The 9,907-nt window shown below is 43.3% G+C and overlaps 1 long non-coding RNA gene across 1 annotated transcript; it reads right to left on the bottom strand.

Annotated features, from left to right (window-relative positions):
- Positions 1–7,404: 7,404 nt before the first annotated feature.
- On the bottom strand, positions 7,405–9,676 carry LOC149981469 (uncharacterized). Its single transcript, XR_016497698.1, has 2 exons — positions 9,607–9,676; positions 7,405–7,851 (listed from the first exon to the last, which is right to left on the bottom strand). It is a non-coding gene; the product is annotated as an uncharacterized LOC149981469 (long non-coding RNA).
- Between the last annotated feature and the right edge of the window lie 231 nt (positions 9,677–9,907).

Below are 9,907 nucleotides of genomic sequence, written 5' to 3'. Positions count from 1 at the left end.
AGTAGTATTGAGTACAAGCACAGACAGAAAGATAGGGAGAGAGAGCGAGAGAGAAAGAGAGAGGCAGAGCAAAGAGATGAGACTTAAGGCATCCGCATACTCGGTTTAGTTTCATGCTGGCAGAACTCGGCTAGGCGAAGCAAACGTCTGTGCCTCGCATTAAAAGACCAAAAATGAGAAAAAAGCAGCAATATTACTGTTTGTCACTCTTGAGACGCCGTAGCAACAACATACAGTAACATTTCCTCAGAATAGTCATTCATTTTGACGTTTTTGCCATGGAGGTCTTAGAGGCGCAATTTTACATCTAAGATGTTTGGTGCAGTATTTCTCAAGTGAAAACATTTGCATAAAAACTTGTTGAATGACAACACTTAACTGAAGAATACCTACAGTTGACCAATCAAGGGGTGTAGACTTCGGCTACCAAAGTTTGGTTTACCTCACGAAAAAAAGAAGTGCACTCGAATGCATCCGAACACCAAAACAAACAAAAACGTCACAATATATGCGCAAACTGTTTCGACTGGGAAGCACACAGTAAGCTTTAGAGAAAAGGTTATTTGCATTGTAAAAGGAACACCTTGTTTGTATGTTGCAGTACATGGCTTCAGTGTCCTTTTTAAAGCATATTATACTCAGACGCAAGATGTTTCAATATTATGTCATATAACATGAGTAAATGGTGAAGTTTAGGAATTAAATTCAAGAGTTAGGGTTAGGGTTAGCTCAAAGGGTTAAGGTTAGGGCTAGGGGAAAGATTAACTAACATGATAAGTAGTTGAAAAGTAGATAAAAAGTAGTAAGTAGTTAAAAAGTTGTTAATTAGCTAAAATACAAAAGTTGTCCGTGATAAGATTCGAACTCGCAAGCTTTGGGTTGCTAGATGTTCGCGTTGTACACCTACCCTCCTTTTGTTTTTGCCTTAAGTAACCACCTGTCTTATGTAAAGGTAAAATATCATACTAATTTGAGTGTCCCAAATGTATATTTACTATGATACGTCTTGTCTATGAGACCAGGATGACCTGGAAGGCCTCATTGTTTTACACATGAAAGGAATTTTGGAGATGCGGAAATGTAATCCACAGTTCACGGTTGAGTTGTTTCCTTCAGGATGTCGATTAGGACCATGCTGACCATATGTACAGTGCCTTGCGAAAGTATTCGGCCCCCTTGAACTTTGCGACCTTTTGCCACATTTCAGGCTTCAAACATAAAGATATAAAACTGTATTTTTTTGTGAAGAATCAACAACAAGTGCGACACAATGAAGTGGAACGACATTTATTGGATATTTCAAACTTTTTTAACAAATCAAAAACTGAAAAATTGGGCGTGCAAAATTATTCAGCCCCCTTAAGTTAATACTTTGTAGCGCCACCTTTTGCTGCGATTACAGCTGTAAGTCGCTTGGGGTATGTCTCTATCAGTTTTGCACATCGAGAGACTGAATTTTTTTCCCATTCCTCCTTGCAAAACAGCTCGAGCTCAGTGAGGTTGGATGGAGAGCATTTGTGAACTGCAGTTTTCAGTTCTTTCCCCAGATTCTCGATTGGATTCAGGTCTGGACTTTGACTTGGCCATTCTAACACCTGGATATGTTTATTTTTGAACCATTCCATTGTAGATTTTGCTTTATGTTTTGGATCATTGTCTTGTTGGAAGACAAATCTCCGTCCCAGTCTCAGGTCTTTTGCAGACTCCATCAGGTTTTCTTCCAGAATGGTCCTGTATTTGGCTCCATCCATCTTCCCATCAATTTTAACCATCTTCCTTGTCCCTGCTGAAGAAAAGCAGGCCCAAACCATGATGCTGCCACCACCATGTTTGACAGTGGGGATGGTGTGTTCAGCTGTGTTGCTTTTACGCCAAACATAACGTTTTGCATTGTTGCCAAAAAGTTCAATTTTGGTTTCATCTGACCAGAGCACCTTCTTCCACATGTTTGGTGTGTCTCCCAGGTGGCTTGTGGCAAACTTTAAATGACACTTTTTATGGATATCTTTAAGAAATGGCTTTCTTCTTGCCACTCTTCCATAAAGGCCAGATTTGTGCAATATACGACTGATTGTTGTCCTATGGACAGAGTCTCCCACCTCAGCTGTAGATCTCTGCAGTTCATCCAGAGTGATCATGGGCCTCTTGGCTGCATCTCTGATCAGTCTTCACCTTGTATGAGCTGAAAGTTTAGAGGGACGGCCAGGTCTTGGTAGATTTGCAGTGGTCTGATACTCCTTCCATTTCAATATTATCGCTTGCACAGTGCTCTTTGGGATGTTTAAAGCTTGGGAAATCTTTTTGTATCCAAATCCGGCTTTAAACTTCTTCACAACAGTATCTCGGACCTGCCTGGTGTGTTCCTTGTTCTTCATGATGCTCTCTGCGCTTTTAACGGACCTCTGAGACTATCACAGGGCAGGTGCATTTATACGGGGACTTGATTACACACAGGTGGATTGTATTTATCATCATTAGTCATTTAGGTCAACATTGGATCATTCAGAGATCCTCACTGAACTTCTGGAGAGAGTTTGCTGCACTGAAAGTAAAGGGGCTGAATAATTTTGCACGCCCAATTTTTCAGTTTTTGATTTGTTAAAAAAGTTTGAAATGTCCAATAAATGTCGTTCCACTTCATGATTGTGTCCCACTTGTTGTTGATTCTTCACAAAAAAATACAGTTTTATATCTTTAAGTTTGAAGCCTGAAATGTGGCAAAAGGTCGCAAAGTTCAAGGGGGCCGAATACTTTCGCAAGGCACTGTATCTGAGGGAGTGACATGGTTAGCGAAGGGGAAAGCTGGAGATGTTATCGTTTCTGTGTCGCATCTCTCTCCTACTCTCCATGCATATCTCATGTAAAGCTAACAAGAGGAGGTATACATCAGAAATAGAGGAAGGAAATATAACTATTTTAAAATAGATTGTGTCTGTAAAATATATAAACTGAAGGTAGAAGCCTAAGTGATTATTGGTTTACTCCAACTGGGGGAAGTGTGGTAGGGTTTGTGGGGAATATTTTTTTAAACCTTTATTTAATTATTTAGGCAAGTCAGTTAAGAACAAATTCTTATTTTCAATGATGGCCTAAGAACAGTGGGTTTACTGCCTTGTTCAGGGGCAGAATGACAGATTTGTACCTTGTCAGCTCAGGGATTCAAACTTGCAACCTTTTGATTACTAGTCCAATGCTCTAACCACTAGGCTATGCTGCTGCCTCTAAGGTATATTCTAACAAAGTATGTTTGTCTATATAGGTATGTGTATGTAGGTATGTGTATATATGTGTATATGTATGCATGCGTGTATGTATATGGATATATATATTTACCCCAAAAATATATGGGGGATTGGAAATGATGCAGACAATTAAATTGATGGAAGCAACATTCTTTCCGCAATATTAAGCTGATCCACCCGAAAGAAAAAAATAAATATATATATATATATACATATATATATACACTGCTCAAAAAAATAAAGGGAACACTTAACCAACACAATGTAACTCCAAGTCAATCACACTTCTGTGAAATCAAACTGTCCACTTAGGAAGCAACACTGATTGACAATACATTTCACATGCTGTTGTGCAAATGGAATAGACAACAGGTGGAAATTATAGGCAATTAGCAAGACACCCCCAATAAAGGAGTGGCTCTACAGGTGGTGACCACAGACCACTTCTCAGTTCCTATGCTTCCTGGCTGATGTTTTGGTCACTTTTGAATGCTGGTGGTGCTTTCACTCTAGTGGTAGCATGAGACGGAGTCTACAACCCACACAAGTGGCTCAGGTAGTGCAGCTCATCCAGGATGACACATCAATGCGAGATGTGGCAAGACGGTTTGCTGTGTCTGTCAGCGTAGTGTCCAGAGCATGGAGGCGCTACCAGGAGACAGGCCAGTACATCAGGAGACGTGGAGGAGGCCATAGGAGGGCAACAACCCAGCAGCAGGACCGCTACCTCCGCCTTTGTGCAAGGAGTAGCAGGAGGAGCACTGCCAGAGCACTGCAAAATGACCTCCAGCAGGCCACAAATGTGCATGTGTCTGCTCAAACGGTCAGAAACAGACTCCATGAGGGTGGTATGAGGGCCCGACGTCCACAGGTGGGGGTTGTGCTTACAGCCCAACACCGTGCAGGACGTTTTTCATTTGCCAGAGAACACCAAGATTGGCAAATTCGCCACTGGCGCCCTGTGCTCTTCACAGATGAAAGCAGGTTCACACTGAGCACATGTGACAGACGTGACAGTCTGGAGACGCCGTGGAGAACGTTCTGCTGCCTGCAACATCCTCCAGCATGACCGGTTTGGCGGAGGGTCAGTCATGGTGTGGGGTGGCATTTCTTTGGGGGGCTGCACAGCCCTCCATGTGCTCGCCAGAGGTAGCCTGACTGCCATTAGGTACCGAGATGAGATCCTCAGACCCCTTGTGAGACCATATGCTGGTGCGGTTGGCCCTGGATTCCTCCTAATGCAAGACAATGCTAGACCTCATGTGGCTGGAGTGTGTCAGCAGTTCCTGCAAGAGGAAGGCATTGCTGCTATGGACTGGCCCGCCCGTTCCCCAGACCTGAATCCAATTGAGCACATCTGGGACATCATGTCTCGCTCCATCCACCAACGCCACGTTGCACCACAGACTGTCCAGGAGTTGGCGGATGCTTTAGTCCAGGTCTGGGAGATCCCTCAGGAGACCATCCGCCACCTCATCAGGAGCATGCCCAGGCGTTGTAGGGAGGTCATACAGGTACGTGGAGGCCACACACTACTGAGCCTCATTTTGACTTGTTTTAAGGACGTGACATCAAAGTTGGATCAGCCTGTAGTGTGGTTTTCCACTTTAATTTTGAGTGTAACTCCAAATAAAAAAAATGTTTTGCTGCAAAAACCACAAGGGAATAAACCTTTGATCTCCCTAATGAAATTCATTCTCTGAGCTGTGTTAAATGGGGCATACACTGTCTCTCCATGAGAACACATGAATATTCATAGAAAACTAAAAGCGAATGTTTTAGCCTTTGCTGTACATAATGGTCAGCTTATGGACATAAGGTCACTCAGAAACAAATGAGGAAATGTCCACTCTCTAATACATTATTTGGAACCGGTTTCAATGCTTTAATAAAGATGAAAGAAACAAAGGTTGATCTTAGCACTGGTCATAACGTTATAGGTTCTGTGTCAGGAATATTTTTGCTATTTTCACTACCGGAATTATGGGCGTAGTAGCTGGCGGTGGCACGAAAGGCCTGTGTTTTGGGTGTGTGTCCAGGCTCGGCCCCTCACTGGCCAGTTAGAGCAGGCTCCATGGTTAAATATGTGGCTGTGTATATACAGTCTTTTATATAGTATATTGCATTGTCATTAACTCCCATTCAAATGTCACATTGTTCTAATGGCATTGCTTCAATATGGAAATACATTATAAAATGTAGGCTATAGCATTCACACTGATATAGGGGCTGGGCAGTGATTGACTTGTGTAGGAGCTCACAAGAGCTGAGTACCTGCACCTCAAATGTTCTACTGCTTGAGCTCCTGTTCCACTTATAGAATATTACCTCAAAAGTATTATGGAGTGGCCTCCCGAGTGGCACAGCGGTCTAACAGGCTGACTACAAAATAAATGTAGACAAAGACGTTATTTAATTATTGCACCCACACTGCTCGCGCACGCCAATGAGCGTCTGTGTTGCTAAGGGCTAAAATAGAAGTCAGTTCTATTTGTGATGCAGATCGCACTGCAAGTCCTGCCTTTCCCATCTCCTCATTGGTTTATAGAAGCAGGTACCCACGTGCCATCTCCTCATTGGTTATACCCATGGGGGTGACTGAAAGACGAACGAGGTTAGTGCCGGTAATGCACCTAATTTATGAAAGTTGCCAATCGCAATATAAAGTCAAGAGAAGAAAAAGCCTAGAAGGAGGAGAAATGACTAGAAACGATTCGGTTGACCGTTTTATGTGTGGATTAATTGTCGGAGTTGAGGAACTTGTGCATTTCAGGTAAAATAACAACTAAATGTTTATATCCCAGGACAAATTAGATAGCAACAGCAAGCTAGCTAAATAGGACAAATTAGCTAGCAAGTGCAAGCTGGCTAGCTAAATAGGACAAATTAGCTAGCCAGTGCAAGCTGGCTAGCTAAATAGGACAAATTAGCTAGCAAGTGCAAGCTGGCTAGCTAAATTGCCATGCATGTTTAATGCTTTTTGACCCGTCCCCAAATTAATATAATTGGTTCAATACATTTATGCACGATGGCACACTCGCGCAGCCGGTTTGGGTTCCATGTAGGCTCTGCATCTCAGTGTTAGAGGCATCACTACAGATTCGGGTTTGATCCTGGGCTGTGTCGCAGCCGGCCACGACCGGGAGACCAATGAGGCGGCGTACAATTGGCCCAGTGTTATCTGAGTTAGGTGAGGGTTTAGCTAGCTGGGATGTCCTTGTCCCATCGCGCTCTTGCGACTCCTTGTGGTGGCCGTGCACGCTGACTTCTGGTCGCCAGCAGTACGGTGTTTCCTCCGACACATGGGTGCGGCTGGCTTCCGGGTTGAGTGAGCGGTGTGTCAAGAAACGGTGCGGCTTGGCGGGGTCATGTTTCGGAGGCCGCATGGCTCTCGACCTTCTCCTCTTTCCAGTCCACACGGGAGTTGCAGTGATGGGAAAAGACTGTAACTAACGACTGGATATCACAAAATTGGGGAGATAAAAATAAAATAACTTTTGTATTGTGGAGCTCCTGCACCTAAATATAAACAGTGTCGGCACCCAAAATTTGTGGAGGCACCTATTTCAGTCCATGTCAAGCCCTGGGGCTAAGCCTAGTGTACACTGAAGTCTGGACATGCCAAACGTAGTCAATAAGCAAGATTACATTTACTAGGCTTTTGATAAGGCCTAAAAAGGACAGTGTACAATTGTAATTACATGCACTTCTCCAGAAATAACAAACAAATTTGCTTTGCATTCAAGCCATGAACGTTCTCACTATAAACCCATAGACGGTGAATCTTTCTAATACATTTGTTTTTTAATCTAATTAAATTAAAAACAATGTTTTTTAAAACAACAACAATATTTCTAAATAGGATCAGGTCAGAAGCATGATATCATAAATTGCTTCTCATGTGTCATGGTACTGTGTGCACACGTAGGCTTAATGTCTTTAAGCATTACATGTGCACGTCTACACAAAATACTAGGCTCCTTTCAATTGCATAGTTGCCTATGTGCGAGGCAGATTCTCTGAAAAATCTTCCGTTGATACCGCATTATAGGAGGATGGAAAAGTTTGGAGCTGCGTGTCTTTGGTAAACGGATGCTCTGTGAAAATGGGGATGGATAGTTCTAAGATCCCACAGCAATCACAACCACCGGAAGATGAAATGTACAATTAAAAGGTTCTTTATTATAAATTCAATTTACAGGGACACACTATCTTAATAAATATTTTTTTGATACTGTTTCGGTTTAGAACTACTAAGAGCCCAAATAGAAATGTATATCGAGGCTAGAGGTTAGGACTACAACACAATATTACAATGAGCCCAGCTAGAAAACATAACAGCAGCAGAGTTACTTCCCTCACTCAGAGCTGTGATTGACATTCATTTTTTTGTTCGTTCGGCTCTTCCCGGGCAGGGTTCGTTCGGCTCTTCTCGAGCAGGGTTCGTTTGACTCTTCTGAGCAAGGTTCGTTTGACTCTTCAGAGCAGGGTTCGTTCGGCTCTTCTCGAGCAGGGTTCGTTCTGGCTCTTCCCGAGCAAGGTTCGTTCGACTCTTCTGAGCAGGGTCGGCCTCCGTACGTGGCTTTGTAAGTGTTGCGTGGTGACAGCTCTGGCATGGAACACAAAAAATACAATGAGGGGCTGTACTAATCAACAATGTGGAAATTCACTCACACACACGGGAATATGAGCAGGATTCAGAACTGTTAGTAAAACCTCAATAGGTAGAATGGACAGAGAGAATATATGCTGTATGCCTTGAGTCTTAAGCAGATAGATTCTAGTCGAGTCAGATACAATGCATGGACTCTGGACACATACAGACCCACCTAAATTAGGTTTCAAGCATCAAACATTTATATTAACTTCATGCCAAGATAAACTAGGAGCAGGCAGATGAGTGGAGTGCTTTCCCAGGCAAAACGTTGCTCAGATTAATTACGGCTGTGATTGTGCATCAGCCATTCCATTCTGTGTGAGATCAGATGGAAGAAAGAGAGTATCTGGGTCTGTGTGAATGACAATTAGCCCAGATAGATAGAATGCACATGGAGAATGATCCCAGATGCTATGGGGGTCTCCTGGAAGAGCATTCTATGCAGCCCTTATGTGCGTGGGTATATGCGTGTGAGTGTATGGGTGTATGTAAATGTGTTTGAGCTCCTATTGCTTTGTCTCTGTAGCACAAAGAAAGCAATGCCACCACATGAAACATTACGTGCCTGGAGATATAAGAGGAGAACTGTAGGAGAGAGCATTCAGCATCTGTTTTTTCCCCCATTCTTTTTCATGAGAAGCACGGAGGTGTGTTAAGGGCTGATTCTCCTATGATTTAGCTGGGGATTATCCAAATGAACAGCCCCAATGAGCTAAACTGAGAGCAACCTACTTTTTCCTCTTTTGGAGTTGCTCTGGCATTTAGCAATTTCCCCAAACTGTTCTTGGTTCAACAGTTTCTCACATTTTTTCCCTGCTATGAATCTCAGTATAAATGATGAGGCCTTTGCATGCTATGATGTAGTCTACATACACAAACAGTGTTGTTACAATAGTGGCATCTGGTTACCATAGAGACTGGTTGTGCCCGTGTGGAATCGTATTATCGCCCAGCTGTCATTGCCTCATTCACATGCACAGGATTGATACCGAGTGGCCTCCCTATGCACTTCAACATGGTTCACAATGAGACTGATGCATGCACACACTCACATGGGCAGATAGGCAGATAGGCACACACACACACGCACGCACATACACACACGCGCACACACACAGACTCACACACTCTCTCATTGTGTTCTGTGTGTTATGAATGTGACACACACAGCTGATGGTAGTCTCTGTGGACCACAGATCTAATTCTACTGGAGTTATGGGACTGGGGCTGTGAATGTGCTGAATCCCATAAAGCACTTGATTAACACAACTCTTTCATTTAGCTACCAGCCCAGTGCTTTGTAATTGCTTATGCAGACAAGCATCTTGTCCTCAGATGACACTTTTCGCTGCCGAATGACACATATTAACCTACTGTCTTCCATTTGAGGTCCACATCACGTGACTGACTTTATTTGCTTTTGTACATTAAAATGCTTTGTTGTTGCTCCTGCAGAACATGTTTCCTCTCTTGTCTTTACGTTGTAGCCTCGGGTGCTACTGTGCTCGCTCATGTCTTTGCCAACCAGGAGCAGCTTGATGGGTCCCCATAGACTCCACTGGTGGGCTGATTCATCTGCTTTATGGAGCTGCTGTACATCCCAGCACAAGCCAAGAGTTTCAGGAGCTTTAGGACTTCACAGGTGTTAGCATCAGACCTACCGTCAAACAGACACACGCAGATAAGCTCGCGCACACACACACTCACCTATGAAAGCAGGCCCTTTCTTCATTTTGGCCTTCATGGGCATCCATCCAGTGAATTTCCCAGCTATATTAATAAGGACACATAGATGTAAAACACAATGACATGGTTGTCTGAGTGTCTATAACGCAAACCATTCATGCCAGTTATTTACTCAGTCATAGGCTGGAGAATGAGATGTATCTCTCTATTCGCACTGGTTGTTCTTCTCAATTACGTTATCATACAATACAATAACACACACACACACACACACACACACACACACACACACACACACACACACACACACACACACACACAC

The sequence above is a fragment of the Oncorhynchus mykiss genome, chromosome 8 (genome assembly GCF_057628025.1).
Source record: "Oncorhynchus mykiss isolate SJ-2025 chromosome 8, ASM5762802v1, whole genome shotgun sequence".
NCBI lineage: Eukaryota > Metazoa > Chordata > Actinopteri > Salmoniformes > Salmonidae > Oncorhynchus > Oncorhynchus mykiss.
This window is presented reverse-complemented; position numbering and strand designations above follow the sequence as displayed.